Below are 23,713 nucleotides of genomic sequence, written 5' to 3'. Positions count from 1 at the left end.
TTTAAAACGCACAAGATGACGACTTGATATATGTACACATTGTGAAGTGATTCCTCCCTATTGAGTTAATGAACATATCTATCACCTCACATATTTACCTTTCTAATGTTTTTGGTGCAGCCATTTAAGTGCTACTCCTTTAGAAAATCTCAATTATACAGTACAGTGTTATCAACTAAAGTCATTATGTTATACTGTAGATCTGCAGATCTTACTCATTTTGTGGCTGAAAGTTTGTACCTTATTATCAACTTCTATTCCCCCTCCCCCTGGCAACCACTATTCTACTCTCTGCTTCTATGAGTTAAACAATTTTTTTTTTTAGATTCTACATATAAGTGATACCACATGGTCTTTGTCTTTTTGTCCTTCTCTGTTTGGCTTATTTCACTTAGCATTATGCCCTCTGGTTTCGTCCATGTTGTTGCAAATGGCAGGATTTCCTTCTTTTTAAAGGCTGAATAATATTCCATTGTATGTAATATATATAATGATACAGTCATATATATGGGATATTTTATCATATTTTCTCTATACCACATCACACACACACACATACACACACACAACACACATTTTCTTTGTCCATTCTTCCCTTGATGCATATTTAGGTTATTCCCATAACTTGGCTATTGTAAGCAATGTTATAATGAACACCAGAATACAAGTATCTCATTGAGGTAATGATTTTGCTTCCTTTGGACAGATGCCCTCAAGTAGGATTGCTGGATTATATGGTAGAACTTCACTTTTTTGGGAGCAATGTCAGCACATTACCAACCCTCCTGCTATTCTCCAACTTTCTGTAGCACTGAGACTTAGCACACTGAAGTTCTTTAGCATAGAGTGCACATATGAGATGCATATCTGCCCTAAAACTTATCCCTTGACCTCAGCCAAAGTCAGAGTATGCTGAATGATCTAGAAAATTCTATTATCCATACTTTCCTGGTGTGGTATATCTAATTTATATCTTGGTATTATATCTAAGATGTATGATGTTACATCTATTTTATATCTAAGCATTTCTTATACGTGTCTTCAAGCCCATACTACTTAGACAAAATGTTCATGCAAACCAAACAATGCTCTTTGTGAATCCCCTGTAGGACAGGAAACACTAGTCATATATTGTTTCTTCATCTAGAAACGTGAATTGTGATCATTACCAGACATTTTACCTTTAAATCCTAAGGTGTACTTTTAGTTGCCTATTCTTTCCAATGGCAAAAGAGTGTCCCCCTCTCTATCATGTTAAAGCCATGACAATTTTGCCTTATATCTATTTTAGTTACATTGTGAATAACACCTTTTCAAATATTGGCTTGTTCTTTGTCCAATCAAACACTTCACTATAGTTCAGGTGAAGTATGCATGCTGTTCAAAATAACCAAGCAGAAGAAAAATGGTATTTACATCGTGTTCTTTTGAGAAAGTTATTATCCAAGACACTGCTGGTGTCTTAGGTCTCAGATAAATCTCAGACTCTCTATCTGCTCACGAGGAACATAGTACATATTGTTCAGAAGTTAGAATTCTTGAAAAATAATTGTTTGGTTAGAACTCTTGAAGAATAAGTTCTTAGAAGGTTTATTTCTCTTTCTTCTGATAATATATTCTTTGATTCTACTGTATTTTTTACCAATTAGCATGAATTGACACCAGTTATGAAATCTATTGAAAGAATCATACAAGAAATTTTCATCTTGTGTGCTAATTAAATTTTGCTAGTACAATTTTATTTTCCTTTCTGAAAGTACTCATTTAAGAAGGATTAAAAGTTTTTTTTCTGTGAATAACTGCATTTAGATTTTTAAAAATAATACAAAATCCCTTGTTTCTCCCATTTCACCAGAAGGAAAAGAAAGAAAACAGTCTTTAGAATTGAATTCTACAGTGTCTTTTCCAATGATGACCTGTATTATGATTTAGCAAAAACTGCTTGCTCATTTTAAGTGTCTGGCTTTCAAAAGATATTATAATAATAGTAATAATATTATTATTACTCTTCTTCTTTCTTCATCATCATCATCATCATCATTATTAATTATTATTTTGGCTCACAATATTTTTTTAGCTCATACTGAAGAAAACGTTAACTGCAATAAGACACTGGCTGTGATTTCACATTCATAATTGCATCTTCAAAAGGCATCATTTGGGGCACCTGGCTGGCTCAGTCGGTAAAACGTCCGACTTCGGCTCAGGTCATGATCTCACGGTTTGTTCGTTTGAGCCCTGCGTTGGGCTCTGTGCTGACAGCTAGCTAAGAGTTTGGAGCTGCTTCAGATGATGTATCTCCTTCTCTCTGACTCTCCCCTGCTCACGCTGTCTCTGTCTCTCTCTCTCAGAAATAAATAAAAACATTTTCAAAAAAGGCATCATTAATGCCATTACAGATGAGTTTCCAGGAACCTCAGTTGTATTCTGTGATACCCCAGGCCCTTACCAAACAAATCAGCCATTTATCGTATTCCAAAACAGTCTCAAGTGAATTATATTTGAAGAAATGCTATTTCTTTTTTTTTTTTTTTTACAAATAGTTTATTGTCAAATTAGTTTCTACATAACACTCAGTGCTCATCCCCAAAGTGCCCTCCTTCATGCCCATCCCCCCCTCCCCCCCACATCCATCAGTCCTCAGTTTTTGTCAGCATTCAAGAGTCTCTCATGGTTTGCCTCTCTCCCTTTCCCCCACCATTTCCGCCCTTCTTCTCCCCCTTGGTCCTCCGTCAAGTTCCTCCTAATCCTCCTATACGTGCAAACATATGGTATTTGTCCTTCTCTGCCTGACTTATTTCGCTCAGCATAACACCCTCAAGGTCCATCCATGTTGCTACACATGGCCAGATTTCATTGTTTCTCATTGCCATGTAGTATTCCATGGTATAGATAAACCACATCTTCTTGATCCATTCATCTGTTGATGGACACTTAGGCTCTTTCCATGTTTTAGCTATTGTGGAGAGTGCTGCTATGAACATTGGGGTACATGTGCTCCTATGCCTCAGCAGAAGAAATGCTATTTCAAAGACAATGGGGGAATACAAAACAAATACACATTTAATGACAAGAGTTCAGAAAGTCATGGAAAATAAAAGGAATTTTCCTATTTTTCCCATTCATCTGATGAATCAGTCTGCATGTATTAAATCTAAATGATGTGCCTAGCACTGAAACAGTATTTAAAATGTTTTATGTATGGGAAATAAATAGATTAAAAATACGGTGTCAAAAGATGTCTTTTTAATATGGTTAGCCCTAAAATTCCTTCCCACCTGGCTAATTTCATGTTAGGATCCGACCCCGTGTCCTTTCCACCCAGCTTCTTAGAGTCGGACGTTGTGACACAGTGGAACCACATTCCCTAGTGTCTGTGGTTTGTTTTCTGAAGAGCAATAGTGCAAACACACTTTCTAGGCTCAGTTTCCCTGCACTTTCAACCATTTCTGAAGAGATGTTAGAAAAAATCTGATTCTACATCTTTGGGGACATCGTGATAAATTTCTCAAGGGAATTCTTGGCTGTCATTTAGTGGAGATGGTCAAGAATATTATTATAGTTATCTCCCTGGGACAATTCAAGTTCTTTCTGGTACTCAGGGGCCAGTGGGAAGCTGCCTGCCAGTAAGATACACATTCTGGATGTTTCATTCTGTTCACACACTGCTCATTTCAGCTCAACTGTCATGTTTCCACAAAGCATCATTTCTTTCCGATCTCTTCCTCTCATTTCCTTTCTTGAAGGCTTCTGAAAAATTCTCACAACACAGGATGTAAGTGTACATCTCTGGCTCATTTTTCTTAAAGAAAAGCTTTTGTTTTTCTGTAAAAACACACCAATTCTTTTTTTACATGAGGACATTTCACCTGTCATCACACTAAAAACTTTATGGAATCAGCCTCACTCTGGGTGCTCCCAGGAACACAGCCCTGGGCACCAAGTATATATTAATTAGTAGCAGTAATAAGAAGTAACGAAATAAAAAGAGCTTTCCTTGAAAGCAAATACGTTCTCAGATGATTAAAACACCGAAGATAAAAGAAAAAAGAGAAAGGAAAGGAGTGACCAATCTATTTTATTTGTGGCATCATTTATTCCAAAATTTGTGCCTTAGGAGATTATATGTATTATGATCATTTCTTTTTACTGATCCTGGAGTCAACTCAGAGCTGTTAGTAACACACTCAAATGGAGTAAAACACTCAGATGAGTTTCCAGGAACCTCAGTTATAGCATACTAGCTTTAGTTTAAATTGCAACTCTAAGGAGTGATTTTTTTTTTTAATAAAGTTTATTTGGGGTGCCTGGGTGGCTCAGTCGGTTAAGCGTCCAACTTCGGCTCAGGTCGTAATCTCAAGGTTCGTGGGTTCGAGCCCTGCATTGGGCTCTGTGATGACAGCTAGCTCAGAGCCTGGAGCCTGTTTCAGATTCTGTATCTCTCTCTGACCCTTCCCTGTTCATGCTGTCTCTCTCTCTCCATCAGAAATAAATAAAACATAAAAAATAAAATAAAGTTTATTTATTTTTGAGAGATAAGAGAGTGAACAGGGGAGGGGCAGAGAGAGAAGGAAAGAGAGAAAATCCAAGCAGGCTCTGCACTGACAGAGCCTGATGTGGGGCTCAATCTCATGAACCATGAGATAATGACCTGAGTCAAAATCAAGAGTTGGATGCTTAGCGGGTAAGAGCCACCCAGACACCCTAGGAAGTGATTTTTTAAAAAGTATTACAGTGAAAATATTCTTCTTCATGTAAAATTTTGTTTATATATTGCATCCTATAAATGTAAACAACTTGTAAGTATCTTTTATTTATCTTATCTGGAGGGATTTATTTTTTGTATCCAATAGATGTTTGCTTTAAAGTCAATTCTGGTAATAACTGGGAATAAGAGTTTAGGGATGAATTAAGCACAATGAAATTAGTTAAGCATCTACAATTTGCTGGGGAGAAAAATGTGGTTTCTGATGAACTGTATTAATAAGTTAGTGACAAATAGTTAATATTCACTGATACATACTGACACATTTCATAGAATGAAAATTCATGTTTGCTTTAGAAATTCTTTGTCAAATTTTCAGTAACCTAAAATCTTCCAACAAAGACTGGTAATAGTTAATTCTTATTCATGCAAAAAAAGAAAAATCTACCAGTTATTACCTACAACTGATGACTGATAGGAGAAAGGATAAGATGCGGCAATTTTCAGAATCAGTTTGCTAATTTCTATGTAATCTGCTTTTGGGTGTATAATGGGGGACTCAGAGCTAAGAGACAGAATCGCTCTCCAGGTAGAATAAAGCCCTTTCCTAAAATATATATATATTTTTATGAAATATATATATATATTTCACTGAAAGAATGGATGTCTTTTATGTTACTTGGGAGTAAATGTTATCCAAAACCATATTCTGTCCTGTCTTTGGTTATAAATAAACAAGCTTGGGTTTAAATGAATGATACTGCATTGAAGGCATTTTCATTTGTATTCCTTACACATTCTTTAGGTATTTTCCTAGAGTTTAGCCCTGAGTGGCACTGCATTAAAGACATTCTCCAGATATTATGTGTTACTAGGGTGGCCATGTTCCTAGTTTCCCTGGGACAGTTCTGGTTTATGCTTGCTGTCCCGGCATAATTATTAATAGTGCCTCCTTTCTTACAATGTCTCGGTTCGGGTACTAAGTCAAACAGGTTACCCAAAATTCAAGCACTTTGCCTCTGAAATTGGCTCCTAATGATTGTGTTATCTTGGCTATTTGGCATTATCAAGGACATTCTGTTCCAGATAAGTAAATATGCCAGCTACCTTAAGGATGTCTCAGGGGCAAACACAGTATTTCAACTGCTTTTCAGGAGTCTTTCAAAAAATGATTGTATGTTTCTCGGCCTTAAGAGGGCACCCTCAACATAATTTAATCTTTTCTTATTCATGCAGCACTACCCTGTGGTACACTGTGCTGTAGATACAAATGCAGACGAGTGAGGCACACAGCCGAGTGGGTACTGGGTTCACTTTTGGCCCCAGATCTTGCTTTCTTTAAACAGTTTCTAGGATGAGTTCTCTTTTGGATCATTTTCTATTTTTTTCTAAGGTGATAAACAACTGATATTCAGTGACTTTATATCTGACATAACATCGCCAAACAAATGTCATGCAAAGTAACTTGCAGAGTTAAAGGTTTAAAGTACAGCCTTCTTCCAAGTGGTAATTTTGACCTTTGAAAGAATTTCTGCCTTACATTTATTATCATATAAAGCCTTAAATGCATCATTAATAGACTGGAACTTGGGCAACACTTTGGGGACCTATAATCCCTCCTCTACTTTATCTGCACAGTTACAAGTCAGTAGATATGAAGGGGGCAATATCACTAGCAATATCAAATCATTATGTAGCAGGTTTTTATGAAAAATTGATTCCATAGGTTTAAAAATATTGATAATTAATGAAGCATTAACTACATTTCTGTAATTATAAAAACAAGTACCAATTTTTCAATTTTTTCCATTTTTGTTTAATGTATACTCAACTTCACTAAAGTATAAGATATATATAATAAAATTCACTAATTTTCAAGTGTATAGTTCAGTGATTTTCAACAAATGCATACACTGTGTAACTACCGCCTCAGTCAGGGGGTGTATATAACTGTGTCATCACCTCAAACATTCCCTGTGCTCTCTTATAGTCAATTCTATGTCTACTCCTACCCCATGACAACCACTGTAAGGCAACAAGTCTAAACATCTAAACCAAACTGACTCCATGACAGGCTTTAAGTTTCCCCTCTGAACTAGAAGGCCTGAGTTTCAGCTTTCCCGAAACTATCAGGCAGTTACACATTGTCCAAGGCAGGAGAAACCACCCTTGCAACACCCAATCAGGAAAGGCCAGCGACCACCCTCCACATTACTAAGGGAGAGGCCTGGAGATAGAAACTATAGATAGGACCCTGTTACCTAATGTTAAAGTTAACCCGTTAGTCGCAGAACAAGACCCTAGGCTCGCTCTGTGATTGGTTGAATTTAAAGGTACTCTAAATGTTGTAATTGGATCCCGCCAAAAGTAACGAATACTCTAGACAATGTGTATGGTCAAACCCGCTGTCAATGATGTTGAATAATTATGATTGGATCAATGTTCCCATGTCACAACTTCTGTAACTCATCCGTCTCAAACGCCATAAAAACCCTACTCTGCCCTTGTTCGGGGCTCTCAGCACGGACCCATATGCTGGTGAAGTCTGTGAGCCCGAGCTTAAGCCTGTAATAAAGCCCTTTGCCTTTGCATGTGTGACTCAGTCTCCCTGGTGGTCTCTGGTCGGTGAGAATACTGTGATCTGGGTATAACACCACTTACCTCCTTTCTATCACTGATGACTAGGTTTACCTCTTCTAGAATTTTATATAAATGGAATTATTTAGTATCAACTCTTTTGAGTTTGGCTTCTTTCACTCATGGTCTTTCTGAGATCCATCTACATTACATATATCTAGTTCACCTGATCCTTTTTCTTGTTTTTGTTGTTGTTTTGTTGTTTTGTGTGTGTGTGTGTTGGCTGAGTAGTATTCCATTGTATGGATATATCCTAATTTGTTTATCCATTTATCTCTTGATTTAGATTGAACATTGAATTGTTTCTAATTTGTGAGTATTTCTAATGAAGAGAGACATTATGCAGCTACATGTCTTTATTCCTGTTGGGTGAATACCTGAAAGTAGAATTGAAGGATTATATATAAATTATATGCTTTATTTTATTAAAAAAACAGCAACCCTGAAAACAGTTTTCCATAGTGCTCCTAACTTTTACATTCCAAACACCAACACAAAAGTGTTCCATTTTCTTCCCATACTTGCCACTGCTTGGTGCTGCTGACTTTTTTAAGTTTAGGCCTTCTTAGTGCATGGTGGTATATCGCTATAGTTTTAATCAATATCAATATCACCTTTCTCACTAATGACAATGAGCATGTTTTCATATGGCTTTCCTCATTTTTTTTTTTTTTTTACTTTTAAATCCCCCATAATGAGTTTCCTCATAGTACTGCAATAATTTCAGAGTTCTAAAATTATTTTATGAAACGGGTACCAAAAAAAGATATAGAAAATCCTTTCTTGCCCAATATTTAATTGATATGTTCATTTATTTTCATTCACTCATTCATTTCATGATTACTGAATATCTTCTATGGGCATGCCATGCAAATGGTACAAGTACACAGCAAATAAAGCGTGTGGCTCACTTATTCTGGTAAACTCTAAATAAATGAATTCCACTTTAAAATGTTGGGGATGACAAAATTTAACAGTTGCCGAATCTTTTATTTCATGGAGGCTCAGGGAACGTGCACAAAAATAACAGTGCTTTAGCCAGGGGTGTGATGGGATCAAATATGAATTTTTAGAAAACCGTTCTTGTTTTATTTAAAACCACAGTGTTTGACTCATTGGTGTACAAAAGGATAGGGGCGCCCGGGTGGCTTAGTCGGTTAAGCGTCCGACTTTCGCTTAGGTCATGATCTTGCGGTTTGTGGGTTCGGGCCCCGCGTCGGGCTCTGTGCTGACTGCCAGCTCAGAGCCTGGAGCCTGTTTCAGCCTGTGACTCCCTCTCTCTCTGACCCTCCCCTGCTCACGCTGTCTCTCTCTCTCTCCTAGAAATAAATAAAACATTTAAAAAAAAATTTAAAAAAAAAAAAAAAAAAGGATAAACGTCAGAAGCATAATTAAATCTGACCAGCTTCGGTAGCATTATCAGGTTTTTAGAAATAAGTGGTTAGAAGAGACCATAAAATAGGGACTCATGTTTACGCTCAGCATTCCGAGGTCTGTAAATGCTATCACCCAAATGGGTCCGTGAACTACATTTGCTCTGATTGAACTTCTTGGCTTTTCAGGTAGCACGGAGTAGAGATGGGGTGAACTGTGATTTTTTTTTTTTTTAATTAAAGCTTAGCCATAAAACACACCATCTAGTTCTGATTTACTCATGGGCGATGTTCAGCAAACCCAGCAATTCAGTTTACAGACTCTATAATACATTTAATCAACGACCTTTCTCAGTGAGTTTGTATGACATGTTACAAAGACAAGCCAATATTATATTGATCCATCAGTATTTTCCTATGCTTAACCTTTCGAATTTATGTAAATATCTCTAGGTTCACTTGTAAGGTTAACAAAACTTTTGGATTCAGGTGCCCTTTGCCCTTCACTAGGAAATACAAGTGAGCCATAGCACTGCTTTTTCTATGTTGATCTGAGAATCCAGGTGATGATGAAGGAAGATAAAAGCAGGAAGCATTAGAAATGCCTAAAAGAGGGGCGCCTGGGTGGCTTAGTCGGTTAAGCATCGACTTTCGCTTAGGTCATGATCTCGCAGTTCGTGGGTTCGAGCCCCGCGTCGGGCTCTGTGCTGACTGCCAGCTCAGAGCCTGGAGCCTGTTTCAGTCTGTGACTCCCTCTCTCTCTGACCCTCCCCTACTCACGCTGTCTCTCTCTCTCTCCTAGAAATAAAAATATAAAAAAAAAAAAAAAAAGAAATGCCTAAAGGAGCAAAATCAGATGTTTGGGGTGTGTCTCATGGATAAGATTTGAAAGCAAAATTAGACATGTGGTCAGAAGTGCTTTCAACTTTCAGCAGGAGTGAGGGTGACCCAACAAAAGAGTCCATGGGGCACTGGCCAGCTGGAAAGAGCCAATCCACAGGGAGGCAGGTGAGCTACAGAGCTGGGATCTGGCAGCTGTGAGCTGTGCTGCAGGGTAAGGCACCCAAGTTCCTTCAGAAAGGATCTGTAGAAAGACAGGGATCTCCTTCTGGAATTAACATAGAAGAACACCCAGAACAAGGGAAAAGCTGAGAACAGGTTTTGAAGAAGTCAAAATATAAGTAAGGTCATGAAAGGAAGGCAGGTCTGGGAAAGAAGGAAGAAAGAGAGGAAGGGAGGGAGGGAGGGAGGGAAAGGAGGGAAGGGAGGGAGGAAGGAAGGAGAGAGAGAGAAAGAAAAAGGAAGAAAGAGGGAAGAAAAAAAAAGAAAGAGGGAAAAAGAGGGAAAGAGGGAAGAAGGGAGAGAGAGAGAGAGAGATAGAAAGAAAGAAAGAAAGAAAGAAAGAAAGAAAAGAAAGAAAGAAAGAAAGAAAGAAAGAAAGAAAGAAAGAAAGAAAGAAAAGAAAGAAAGAAAGAAAGAAAGAAAGAAAGAAAGAAAGAAAGAAAGAAATACTGTAAGTGGGTGGATATGTTAATGTTTGTGGCAATTATGTCATTATGTATTATCAAATCATCAAATTGTACACATTAATAATATATATTTGTCGACTATACCTCAATAAAGCTGGAAAAATTCTGTCCAAATAAATAGAATTTAAAAGTGAATATGGATATAAACCAAAATGTTAACAGTGCTTATATTTTGGGTAAGAAAACTATGGTTGAGTTTTCTATTGGTTTACCTGTATTTTCTATTTAAATGAATATATATACATATATATACATTTATATAAATGTATTAAATATATCAAATATATTTAATACGTATATATTAAATAAATATATTTACACACACACACACACACACACACACACACACACACACATCTCACTTGTTGGGAAAAAAAAGAAGACCAAGAAGGCAAGAACCCACTCTGGATCCTTCCATTTTGACCAAGTACTGGATGGATCCTGGAAGTAGTAATGCCATGGTCTGGGGTCTATTTTGAGGACTTATACTCACAGTCCTTCAAACAAATATTCTCCTGATGTAGGCTGAGCTTCCCAAACCATTGAGTAGTGACAGTGAAGTGTGAAGTGTTCAGCTGTCTCAATACAGTTATGCCCCAGGAAACTACTGAAGCAAGAAGGGCTTGGCTTGTCCTTTTAGCAAATGACTTCCTGACCCCCTTTCCACTCTGTAGAATCTGCCGTATGTGATGTCTTCAGAGAAACACAATGCTAACCTTAGAAGTTACTGATGCCTTTAACGGTCCTTTGCCTCCCCAGACAGGAGAGCTGTTCTATCTCATCTCCTTACAGCTGCCTCTCTTCTCCACTGTCAGAATGTATGTCTGCTCTCATGCCCTTCTGATCTCTACTGCCACTTTCGTCTCAGAAAAGAGAGAAAAACGAGCAGATTACTGCATGCTCCTCTCATTTCTCTCAACACCGCAGCTTTTATCCCCAAACAGTCTGCATTTCATAGCTAGAGTTATTCGGTAAGACGCTCTGAATTAGGTGGTTAGCAAACCACCAATCACAGCTACAGCCCATGGGTGAGCTCATTTCTTCTCAGTTGCTTTCCTCATCAATGACTGCGTAGATGCTGCCCCTTTATACTTAAAGAATACGGTAGGGGTGGTGAAAGTTGCCCAACATGTAACATCACGTGTACAAATAACTGTCTGTGAGCACAATAGATCTTTAGTAGAAATGTTCAGACCAGAAAAGTTCAAGAGACAACCTTCTTAGAAAAACAAAATTGACCTTCTTCCCTCCCTCTCTCCCTTCCATTCATCCATCCATCCATCCATCCATCCATCGTTTAAATAGCTATATACTCATCATCACTTCCATATAGTCAAATACTGTTAATTTAGTAATCATTTATTGAGTGTATATTATTGCCTAGAATCATTCCAGGTGCTGAAGATACAGCATAGAAAAGATATCTCTGGGAATGACTCATTAGGCTGTATATCCAGTTAAGACTTCCTTCCCAGGGACTAAATATGAGTGTCCAACTGGGTCTGAAAACTCCCAGAACATCTCAGCTGTAGTAGGTTCATAATTGAATACATCCTGTTTACCTTCCAGTAAAGTCATGGTTACTATCTGCCTTAAAAATCTTCCGTGGCTTTATGTAACTTACTAAAATATAGCCGAAACTCTTTGTCTAATATTCACTGTATTCTACTATTATTGTACTGCTAATATTTTCTGCTAAAATTGCATATATTCTTTGCACCATTGTTGTTATGTGATCTTTACTTTATGAAGCTGTGCTTATGTTGTTCCTACTCAGTAAAATGATGAGAGAGAGAGAGAGAGATTGATTGATTTAAGTAAAGCACGCAATTCTGCTCAGTATACACTCAATGTATATGTACCCCTAGTATTAGTGAGTCTGGGATGAAGATCCAAATCTGCGTATGCCTTATCATGTCACAGTTTTTCTGTGTCTCTCATAGTATGAGCATAATGCCAGACCAAGTCTAGTATGCATGTTCTTCATACAACACGGCCCATAAACATACGCATCCACTTTATTTGATGCTCAACTTAAGAATCTGCAGTCTGTTTCAATCCTAAAGGAAAATCTGACTGTGTTGGGTTCACTTGATTGTTCCTGTTCTGGTCCGTCTATATGACCATATATTCGGTATTTTGTGGGTGAACTAAAACATCAAGTGTTATTTTGAATAACAGTTTTTGCCACCTTTTCTGATTTTAGAACCCAATGTCTGGTAAGATAAAATTTCATGGTGCTGTGATTATTTATATCTCCCCTATAAGGTCATAACCTCCTTTGTGTACAGGATCTTGAATAGTAATCTCCTGATTGCCTAGCATGGATCTTCTACAGGTTGGGACTTGAAACCCAGTGGTTAGATGAAGAAATGGGAGGCATTTACAAACAATGGTGACCGTCAATACCCAAACAGGCAGTTTGGGGACCAGAAGGCAAAAATGCCCTTTATAGAGATAAAATACGTAACATTTCTGTTATGTATTTTCAGAGCAGTTTGAGGTTTATTGATTTTCTATGATACTGGATGATTAATTTCATTCTTGAGTCTAGTAAAGAGTCTAAGCCATATAGCATGATGCCAGAAGCTGGAATCCACAATGAAATCTTCTTCTGTTTGCAAGTTATCTTTGTTGAATAACCTCATAAGAATCTAACTCTCATAAAAAGCCCCATTCAAAGATCCTTTGGCTTATCACAATTTGTAATTGATTGAATTCATTTCCTCGATTCTTCTATAGATCTTTATAAAGAGATCAGAACTATGAGGACAGTAACCATGTCTGTCTGGTTCCCTACTGTATTCCCAGTGTCTAGGATAACACTCTCCACAGAGTAGGTGTCCAATGACTGATGGACCAGAATTACCCAGGGTCAATGGGTTTGATTTTGGCCAAGAGGTTTGCCTGAGATTCAGCCCCTGAGGACTTTGACATCCTAAGAACCAAAGGGATAGGAACATTACCCAAAGGACTGACGCAAAACAGGAAGAGCTATAATAATCAGCCAACATTGTTCATGAATTTGTTCAAAACAGACCCTCTAACTCTGGTACAAATGTATATGTTTCCAACATGTACATAACTTGTTTTCAATCATTTCTCATGTCTGAATGAAGGCCCTTCTTGTACTTTAACTGGTAGAAAGTATGTGAGACTGTTGAAGATCTACCATAGGCATTCCTGGGTGGCTCAGTCAGCTAAGTGTTTGATTTCAGCTCAGGTTATGATTTCATAGTTTGTTAGTTCAAGCCCAATGTCAGGCTCTGTGCTGACAGCTCAGAGCCTGGAGCCTGCTTTGGATTCTGTGTCTCCCAAATTTCATCACAGTCAATAGTGACAACGTGTCATACAGTGATTCTGAAGGTTTGGGTATGAGAGGTGTCAGTGTGTGATAAATGATAAACTATTATATGGAGAGCAACATGCACCTAAAAACACATAATATAATAACATTTGCTAGAGGGATGAGCCTTTTGTAACTTGTTTGTTCCCATCTTCTCTCCCTTGGGGATGCCCAAGAAGTGCTAAGAGAGAGAAAAAAGAAATCAATGACGCATCAAAGACTCCTTGTAAGCATGCTAATCAGACCTCCTCATGGTATTTATTAGCAAGGAGATAATGAGAGTGTTTCCTGTGGAATCCTTCTAATGGGTTTGTGGGATCTGATCCATTGTAAAGTGTTAAGTCAGCTATATAATTATCTGTGTATCAGAGGCAGTCCTTTCATGATGGAATGCACCACTTATAGATCTCAAACATTAAATCTGGTCCAGGCCACATCCTAATGTTCCATGGAAGGACCTGGGGGGTTGACTGACTGGTGGTTGCAGATGCTTCTATGCATTGCCTTTGTCTTCATATGCAAAGCAAGTTATTAGTAAAGTTCGATACTTGATCTCTGCTTCTTTGGGTCTGATATGACAATCTAGCTTTTTGCACTCTCTCAGGTCTGGAACCAAATTTACATGGACAATGGGCACATTTACAGCTAACAAATGGATTTGATAGAAAGTAAACATTTCCTTCTCAATGGTAGGCTGTAGTTGCTCATTTCAAAGAGCACTGGGCTGTCAGTAATTCTTTTTTTATTTTGCTTTTATGATATATTTTACTTGGAATGTCTAAGGTTTCTCTCATATTTAAAAAAGGCTGTACTCAGAGAAACTGTCTTATGGGATTCAGAATACCTTGACTAGTCTGGATACACAGGTTGCAAGAACTAAGGGAATTTTTAATGGAGTACTGTATTTACAGTAAACATAATTTATTTTCCAAAAATAATTTTATGTCTATTAGTAACAGCCAAGAACTAATCAAGGAGGAAAGGCATAATCTAGTAATAGAAAGGTTTACATGGAGGATGAGATACTGGACTGTCCTTAGGAACAGTAAGTGGATATAAATGTAAAAGAAATAATTTTTAAAAAATTTCCTTCAAAGCTTTATGAATAGCTTATTATCTGGAAAATGCAATGAATAAGGTAATTAAAATACCTTATTACTTGATAAGTGGAACTCTCTGGAAACTAAGAAGGCTGTCTTGTTGCAAGAAAGTCTAAAGAAAAAGAACATCATTCCTTCCCAGTAACCTAAAGCAAATGCCTGTGACTGTCAAAAGTAAAATATTTATTAATATGATGAAAACCAAGTTCAGGGACCATGCTACTTCTCCCCTCCCCACTTGAACTGCACCCCAAAGCTGAACTGGCTTTGGACAGGATATTTGGTTCCTCCTTAACATTTAAGGTATCAGGACCTGAGCCAGAGCTTCAGGTAGGAAAACCAGTCTGCCTCTGCCTCTCACTGCCTGGTGTGCGGGCTCCTGTGTGCTTCTTGGAACTAAAGAGAGAGGAACACTATCAAAAAATTTCTAGAAGATTAATTTTGAGTAAGAGAAGTAAGACAGTTAACAGATGTCCCAATTTTCCACAAAACACACTTGGAGCTGATGTTGAGAGAACGAAATTTCTTCATTACAACTCTATTTTGCCTTTGTAACCTGTGTGTAATTCAACTGATGAACTTGAAAAATTCCGTGTTCCTGAAATCTCATAAAGAATTTTGTTCCTTATCTAGGTTTGATTCCTTTTTCAATTTCATTTTGTGTCATGCTAATAGGGTGGGAGAGATATGTATATTAACTTTGTATTTCTTTTAATGACAATTTCTTTCTTCCTAATTATTTTAAGCTCATCTAACTTTCTAGAGTTCCAGGTATTTTTTTAAAAATGTTTTATCTATTTTTGAGAGAGAGAGGGGCAGCATGAGCAGGGGAGGGTCAGAGACAGAAGGAAACACAGAATCTGAAGACAGGCTCCAGGCTCTGAGGTGGCTGTCAGCACAAACCCCAACGCGGGGCTTGAACCCAGGAACATGACCTGAGCCGAAGTCCGAAGCTTAACCGACTGAGCCACCCAGGCGCCCCCAGGTATTTTTTTTTTTTTAAATAAAACTTTCTTATAAAGTGTTAAATTTGCCTTCTACAAATAGGTTGCTTTAAGACAATGACCATATGGCATTTATGCAACTTGCTGCCTTTCATTTCTATTTAAATAATTGCATTTACCACATGTCAGAAAGTTGGCTTTTGATTGTTTATAATCTTTATGTGACTGAATGCTACCCTTGGTTTGTTGAGTATAATTATAAAATTCAGGCTTAGATTTTTGTCTGAAGGATTAAGGAAACCACCATGAAACATAAACAGGAACACAAGTGCCAATTAAGAGAAAATTAAGAGCAGAAAATTTAAATTACACAACCTCAAAAGAAGACTAAGGACAATATGCATCATTATTTTGCGCTAATTCACACAGTGGTTTTCTGTTCTATTTGTATTGAAAGAGGTCAAAATTAAGGTACATACAAAATGTCTAGGACTTCATTCAAATGAGCGAGTCTTCTTAGGACCAGCCATGAGATGCCAGGAAGGACCAAAATGACATAGAGGAGCCCCAGAGAAGGTGGTGAAGCCTTCCGTCTTTAAAACTCTAAACAACAACAGAATGCAAATTTCCTTCTGCCTAGAAATTTGCTTCTTTAGATAATTTAAGGAAATGGCTTATTCAGAAATAAAGACTCAGAAATCTTTAAAAGGAGGGGAAAAGAAAAGAAAAATAAAGTCGCTTATCTGGAAAAGTCGGGTAAGCAGTAAGTCAGGACAGGAAGAACACAGAAAGGACCAGTGATAGGCTGTCCCAAAGCAGGAGATGAAACTACAAGTCACTTGGCAGTTTGCAGTATGTGGCAGGTAGGTCTCTAATGTCCTCTTATACCCAGCTATTAAAACAAAAGTTAGGGTGACAGATTACTCCACTGGTCTCAAAGCTAATATGTAAGTGGATTCTGAGGTTATCACCCAGGGTGGGGGTCTTAACTTATTTTCATGACACAGTTATTTGACCATTTAGATAATCATCTTCCTTCATGTCTAACAGATGGATTTATATGAATCTTCCAGAACTTTGAAGTTCACTAAAGGGATGGTGACAAAGAGATGAATCCAGAATCCAATTCACATTTTCATTTAGTTGTTAGGTGGAAGCGGATGTTCTGCAAACCTGAGTAATAGGCCTGAAGTAAGCCATCAGCGAAGACTATTACCACCATGAACTGTTCAAATAGTTCTCATGAAGGGAGGAAACAGAGTCCCTAAGGACAACATGAAGTCATGACAACAGGCTGTAAAGGCTCCACAGGACATGTCAGTCTGTAAAGAGCATTTGACAACCCTCTTCCAAATAAAAAATTTTGCCCTCATTCACTTACAGTATCTTTCATAACACTTTGCATCACGTTAAAGGCATTTATTACAGCTGGCCTTGCAAGGTCATTAATTGTGAGCCTAGATTAATGTAAGGAAGTAGGTTCTTAATGAGACGTAGGTTACCATTCTGGCTCTATCTCTAACAACCGTATGGCATTGGGCAGGTTAATGAACTCTTTCAACATTGGCTTCATTACCAGTAAAATAGGAGAGAACAACAGCTAACTAATAGGCTTGTTGTGGTAACTGAATAAGAAAAATTTTTCAAAAGAAGAAGAATAACAACAAAAAACAGTACCTAAGACATAACTAATACTTGATAAATGTAACTGGTTACAGCAGTTTCTTCCCATTTCATTTAGATTTAAAACATGGCTTTTCCACCTGTGTATCTTATCAACATCTAGCATTCTATCTTGAAAGTGATAAATATAAGATGAAAGAATTGGATATGGGTAACGGCTCTGCAGAGTTTAACTACCAAACATATCCCTCTTCATAGACATTGTCTACCTAGAAAATGACTCTTCTAAAGAAAAACTGGTAAAGGGTTAAATTTTGAATCCAGTTACTTATGATAACATATAGGTTGCAATTAAAACTATTAAGGAGAGTGCCTGAAAATTCAGTTGATTTGTTTTGGGGAAAATTTGTTTTCAGTTGATTTGTTTTTAGAAAAAAAGGGGGATGCCTATGTGGCTCAGTTGGTTAAGCATCCAACTCTTGATTTCTGCTCAGGTCATGATCTTATCGTTGTCAGATGGAGCCCAGCATCGGGCTCTGTGCTAGGTGTGGAGCCTGCTGAAGATTCTCTCTTTTTCTCCTTCTGTCTCTGTCCACCCCCACCCTTTCCCTCAAAAAAATCAGAAAAAATGAAATTAGGGTCAAATTTCTCATAATGTACAAACATGCTTATCTGTTAAAGATTTAAGTTTCAGAATACAGTTATTAAGGTATTAGAAGAAAAATACATAGGATTTAACAAATGAATATGTGATGAGAGGGGTTTTAAGGAAATAAATTTAAAATCCCAAAGGAAAAATGTAAAATATTTAAATACAAAACCATTAAAACTTCTGTAAGGGGAAGGGTAACATACCAAAAGTTAAAAGAAAATAGCATAACAGCAACACATATGACAACTAATTAATATTGCTTACATGGAAAGAGTTCTTGTAACCAGCAGAAAAAAAGACATATAATGCAAAAAAGAGAAATGATGCAAATGGATGATTCCCTACAAAATAAATCTGCAATATTGGCTGATGATCTCACTGGTGACAAAAGAAATGCAGATTATTTAACTAAGGAGGTGAAAGATCTATATACTGAAATCTATAAGGCATTGAAGAAATAAATTGAAAAAGACACAAAAGATACCTGTGTTCATAGATTAGAAGACTTATATGTTAAAATGTCCATATTACTCAAAGGGATCTACAGATTCAATGCAATCCCTATCGAGATTCCAATGGCATTTTCACAAAAATAGAAAAAAAAAATCCTAAAATTCATAGGGAACCAAAAAAAGACCATGAACAGTCAAGGTGATTTTGCGAAAGAACAAAGTTGAAGGAATCATACTTCCTGATTTGAAACTATATTATAAAGCTATGACTAATAAAAACAGTATGGTATGGGCATAAAAACAGACACAAAGATCAATGCAACAGAATAAAGCCCAAAAATATACCCATGCGTACTTGGTCAATTAATTTTTTTAAAAGGAGCCAAAAATATACAATGGGAAAAGGACAGTTTCTTCAATAAATGGTGTTGGGAAAACTGGACAGCCATAAGCAAAAGAATGAAACTGGACCCTTCTTACACCATACACAACAATAAACTCAAAATGGATTTAAAACTCAATCATAAGACACGAAACCATAAAACTCCAAGAGGAAAACGTACAGGGTTAGCTCCCTGACACTGATCCTGGCAATGACTTTTCTGGATTTGACACCAAAAGGAAAGGCAAAAAAATCAAAAATTAAACAGGTAGAACTACATCACACTGAAAAGATTCTGCACTACAAAGGAAACCATCAACAAATGAAAAGGTAACCTATGGAGCTGGAGAAAAAATCTTTAAGCCACATATTTGATAAAAGGCAATATCCAAAGATATAAAGAACTCATACAAATCAATAGCAGAAACAAAACAAAGAAACAAAATTTAAAAAGGGACAAAGGGCCTGGATAAATGTTTTTACAACAAACACATATAAATGGCCAACAAGTACATGAAAAGGTGCTCAAAATAATTAATCATAAGGAAAAAAGCAAATCAAAATCACAGTGAGGCATCACTTCACGTCTAGTAGAATGTCTGTGATCAAAAAAAAAAAAAGAAGTAACAAAATCTAGCAAAGATGTGGAGAAAAAGAACCATATACACTGCTGATGGGAAGGAAAACTGGGACAGTCACTCTGGAAATCAGTATGGAGGCTTGTCAAGAATTTAAAATTAGAACTACCATATGATCCAGCAAGCCCACTCTCCCATATATAGCCAAAGAAAACAAATCATTATCTCCAGGAGACATCTGTATTCCCATATTCATTGCAGTATTAGTCGCAAAAGCCAAGGGATGGAGACAAGTTCAATGTCCATTGACAGTCACATGGATGAAGAAAATGTGATACATGCATTTAATGGAATATTACTCAGTCTTTACAAAAAGGACATCCTGACAGTAGCAACAGCATGGGTGAAGGTGGAGGACATTATGCTAAGTGAAATAAGCCAGAGAAGGATGCATACGGTATGATACCACTTATCTGTGGGATGAACAACAAAAACAGTTGAGCTCATAGAAAGAGAGATTGGAAAAGTGATTTGCAAGGCTGGCAAGTGGGAGAATTAGGAAGATGCTGGTAAAAGGGTGCAAACTTCCACTTGCAAGATAAATACATTCTGAGGATCAGTTATGTAACATGGTGGGTGACTCTAGTTGATAACACTGTAGTATGTAATTGAATCTTGTTAAGAGAGTAGAACTTAAATGTTTTTACCAAAAACAAAGGTAAATATGTGAAGTGATAGATGTGTTAATTCACTCAAAGAATTTATTTCAAGATATATATGCAGGTCAAAATCTCCCATTATATATACTTTCAACATCTTACAATTTTGTCGCTTGCACCTCCATAAAGTTGAAAAAAGAAATGAAAGTTAAAACATTTTTTGCCCATAATATTGGAATTAGAAAAATTAATATAGGCAGCATTGTTAATGGTTAGGGAAGAGTCTAAAACCGCTGTGGGCAGAAGTGTAAATTGGCACCATCTTTGGGGCCATATTCCAAAATGTTTGCTGTATTACCTTATAACCTAGCAGTATACCTCTAGGAATTTATATACAAATAAGAGAATAAATGTGGAAAACCTTTAAGGATGTATAATACAGCAGCATTTGAAACAGTCAATACTGAGAAACAGTAAAACTATTTACCCAAGTGAGGGATGGCCACAAAAACTGTGATACATCTATAAAAGAAGAAATAAATCTTTATTAGCTAGCCATGGTAAATATAATTTGGAGAAAAAGAGAGGGAGAGGGAGAGAAAGAGAACGTGATAAACATATACATAGGCTTATGAGAGAAAAGGATAGAAAGGAGTATCAATTTGAGAGGTTATGATTTGGTTCCTTTCTTGAATACCAAAGATCATATGAAAACCCACCTAGAAAGTTCCTGACTTTGGAGTAATAAAAACTAGTGACTTGATGGACTTGCCATGAAAGGTTACTTTCTAAAAAAACAACCTCATGCTTATAGGTATAATACTAATTTCTTAGAAAAAGTATTCCCTTCTAGAAGCATCTTGTCAATATTAGAAGAATTAGGAATTATTCCAAACAATTTCTTCTTATAAGTTGACCTTAAGGATTACTTTTAAAATCTGTTTTTAATAGTGATCAGCTCACTCACGTCTCAGCCCTTCTTCCGTGTTCTTAGACCAGAATAAACTTTGGCACCGTGAGAAAACTTCTGCCATCCTAATCTTGAGTACGCAGGAGTACAGGCTACACAGTGCCAAATGTCCTTCTGGGGTGACTTCAATAAAGATTTCTACACAGCTGAGATTTTTGACATTGCTATTAATGGAATAGCACATTGCTTCTAAACCAGGTACATACCAAATAGTAACTGTGCATGTTTTGCTAACATTTCCTTAGTAAAAATATTCTTTTAGAATGGGGAGAAAATAAAGCTATGCTCAGAAAATGGATTCATTTGCATTACAAAGACTGACAGAAGCATTCTCTATGTTTAGACAGGATTATGTTTCCTTAGAGCTCAATGTTTTAGAACAATCGGGAAGCACATCTGTATCTGAACATTGTGTTTCAAAACAAACTCTTGATGTAGATAGCAATAGTCCTGTTTCAAAATTGGACTTTTGAGTGTCATGTTCATGAAGTCAGTAGTGTCCTAACCAAAGGTGTTAGTGACTCTGAATGACTAACAGTAGTAATTATAAATTTAATCAAGTCTACTAAATCTACTCCCTCCCAACATGTACACTTTAACCAGGACTGGCTGCATAATTTGGAGGGCCCAGTGCAAAATGAAAATTTGAGGCTCCCTGTTCAAAACTTATGAAGTTTCAAGGTGGCGGCAGCAAAGCATTGAACCGACCGTGGGGCCCTTCCAAGCAAAGACCCTGTGGCTGAATAAATGGCTAACCATGAAGCTGACCCTGACTTTAACTGTACTACTTTCTGTTTGCTATTATATTAATGCTGGTGACCTTCTAAAAGCAAAAACAAAATACAACAAAAATATGTGAAATGTGACAAATCACCAAGGATGATGTCTCTCTGTATTTTTTCTTCAAATTTTCCTCATGTCTGACTCACCCATGGAGATAAAGCTGACAAAGATCCTGGTGCCAAAAGTTGCTAAACAAAAGTCCCCTTGGCAATGCCCATCCATCGGACACATCTATGCTGCCACCATCCACGCTATCAGAGTTAATTTTTCTGCTTGAGGTCGCCACTCCCCAGTCCTTCTTCTTCATTCCACCTCGTACATGCATGGGCCTCTCTTTGGAGCTCCTGATCCTCTATTTCATATAAAGATTTTGGGGAACACTTATAAATGGATGGATAACTGCAGTTGAAGCTCCTGACTTATCGTCTACTGCTTATCTACAATGCTCTGACTTTATTTTTAACTTATTATGAAAATGTATACGCATGCCACATGTGGAAAATAGGGTCCACATGGATCCATCACTAAGCCTCAACACCATTACTTTGCCATTTTTATTTATTTATTTCCATCTTTTCTCTAGGACCCTCCTTCTTTTGGCTGAGATACTATCAATCAAATGCCAAATATCAAGTAAGTTACCAATAAATGCTTCAGTATACCCTATTTCTTTCCTCTTCTAGAATGCAATGCATTATTGCTCCTACTAAAATTAGTAAACAATAATTCCTTAGTATCACCTAATACCTAGTTCATACTCAAATTTCCCATTGTTTAAAAATGTTATTTTTATGGTTTGCTTAAAGGAGGATCCAAAAACGTCCCATGAATTATATGTGGTTGTTAATCTCATTTGTTTCTTTAAAGCAGTAATAGGCACCTGGGTGGCTCAGTCAGTTAAGTGTCCAACTCTTGATTTCAGCTCAAGTCATGGTCTCATGGTTCATGGGACTGAGTCCCATGTCAGGCTTGGAGCCTGCTCAGGATTCTGTATCTCCCTCTCCCTCTGTCTCTCTCTCAAAATAAATAAACATTAAAAAAAATAAAGCACTAACAGCACTCCATCCTTAGTTTTTCATTTTTCTTTGACTTACTGAAGGAACTATAAAAATTATTCCGTTCAAGTCTTTGATGTTTTACATTTGACTGATTGCTTCTCGAGGACTCGCTTGATTCTCTAACCCCCATATTTCCCACAAACTGGGTTTTGAATCTCAAGGTTTGATTACATTGGAGTTGTCTTCCTCCAAGCCGCCTCAGAGGCGGTACTCAGTATATCACGTGGCATAATCTCAGGGGCAACATGAAATCTGAGTGGCGCACTTCATTGAGGCTAAGATACCTTAGTGTGTGGTTCATATGATGTCAGCCTGAAACTGTCACCCTAAGGTCTCTCATCAAATCTTCACTTATGTTTTGCCATTTGCTGATAACTCGAATTAATAGTTTCTCTAGGGATTGCCTACGTGATTTGCTTTAATCAGTTGCCACCATTCTTGTTTTGAGGTTGAAACTGTATCATCTTTTGGATGCAAGAGCCTCTTTAGGCTTCTAGGTCCCTTTGAAGTGACACCATTAGCCTTTGTATTGTACTAGGGACCACCCCCAAGGCTTGGGCGGTATTCGCTGCTACCAATGGCTCCAGGCCTTCTCAGTGAACACAGATGGAAACACGAATGCTTAAAAAAGTAAGAAAAAAAAGTGTTCTCACCTATCCTATGTTATGAGTCCTTTTTAAAGTTTTTATTTACACTTACTAATTCTCTTTAAATTTTGTTTTTAGATTCCCTTCCAAAGTTCTAATTATTGACCAGATAAGGCTATTTCTGTTTTGATTTCTCATTCATCCCTTAGTTTACACCAAACTTTTGCACTTCTTTGTCATGGAAACTTCGGGTTGTCAAGATTATAAATCTTATCTAGAAGGTTTTGAGATCTTCACCCTCCTTAGAATGGAGAAGATTTTTGGCCTCTGTTACA

The 23,713-nt window shown here is 37.2% G+C and overlaps 1 protein-coding gene across 1 annotated transcript in view; it reads right to left on the bottom strand.

Annotated features, from left to right (window-relative positions):
• Window positions 1-23,713, bottom strand: part of LOC120222260 (contactin-associated protein-like 2) — a 778,685-nt gene that overhangs the window by 190,134 nt on the left and 564,838 nt on the right. The window lies entirely within an intron of this gene.

The sequence above is a fragment of the Hyaena hyaena genome, unplaced genomic scaffold, assembly GCF_003009895.1.
Source record: "Hyaena hyaena isolate Hyena2069 unplaced genomic scaffold, ASM300989v1 scaffold_855, whole genome shotgun sequence".
In the NCBI taxonomy this organism is placed as follows: Eukaryota; Metazoa; Chordata; class Mammalia; order Carnivora; family Hyaenidae; genus Hyaena; species Hyaena hyaena.
This window is presented reverse-complemented; position numbering and strand designations above follow the sequence as displayed.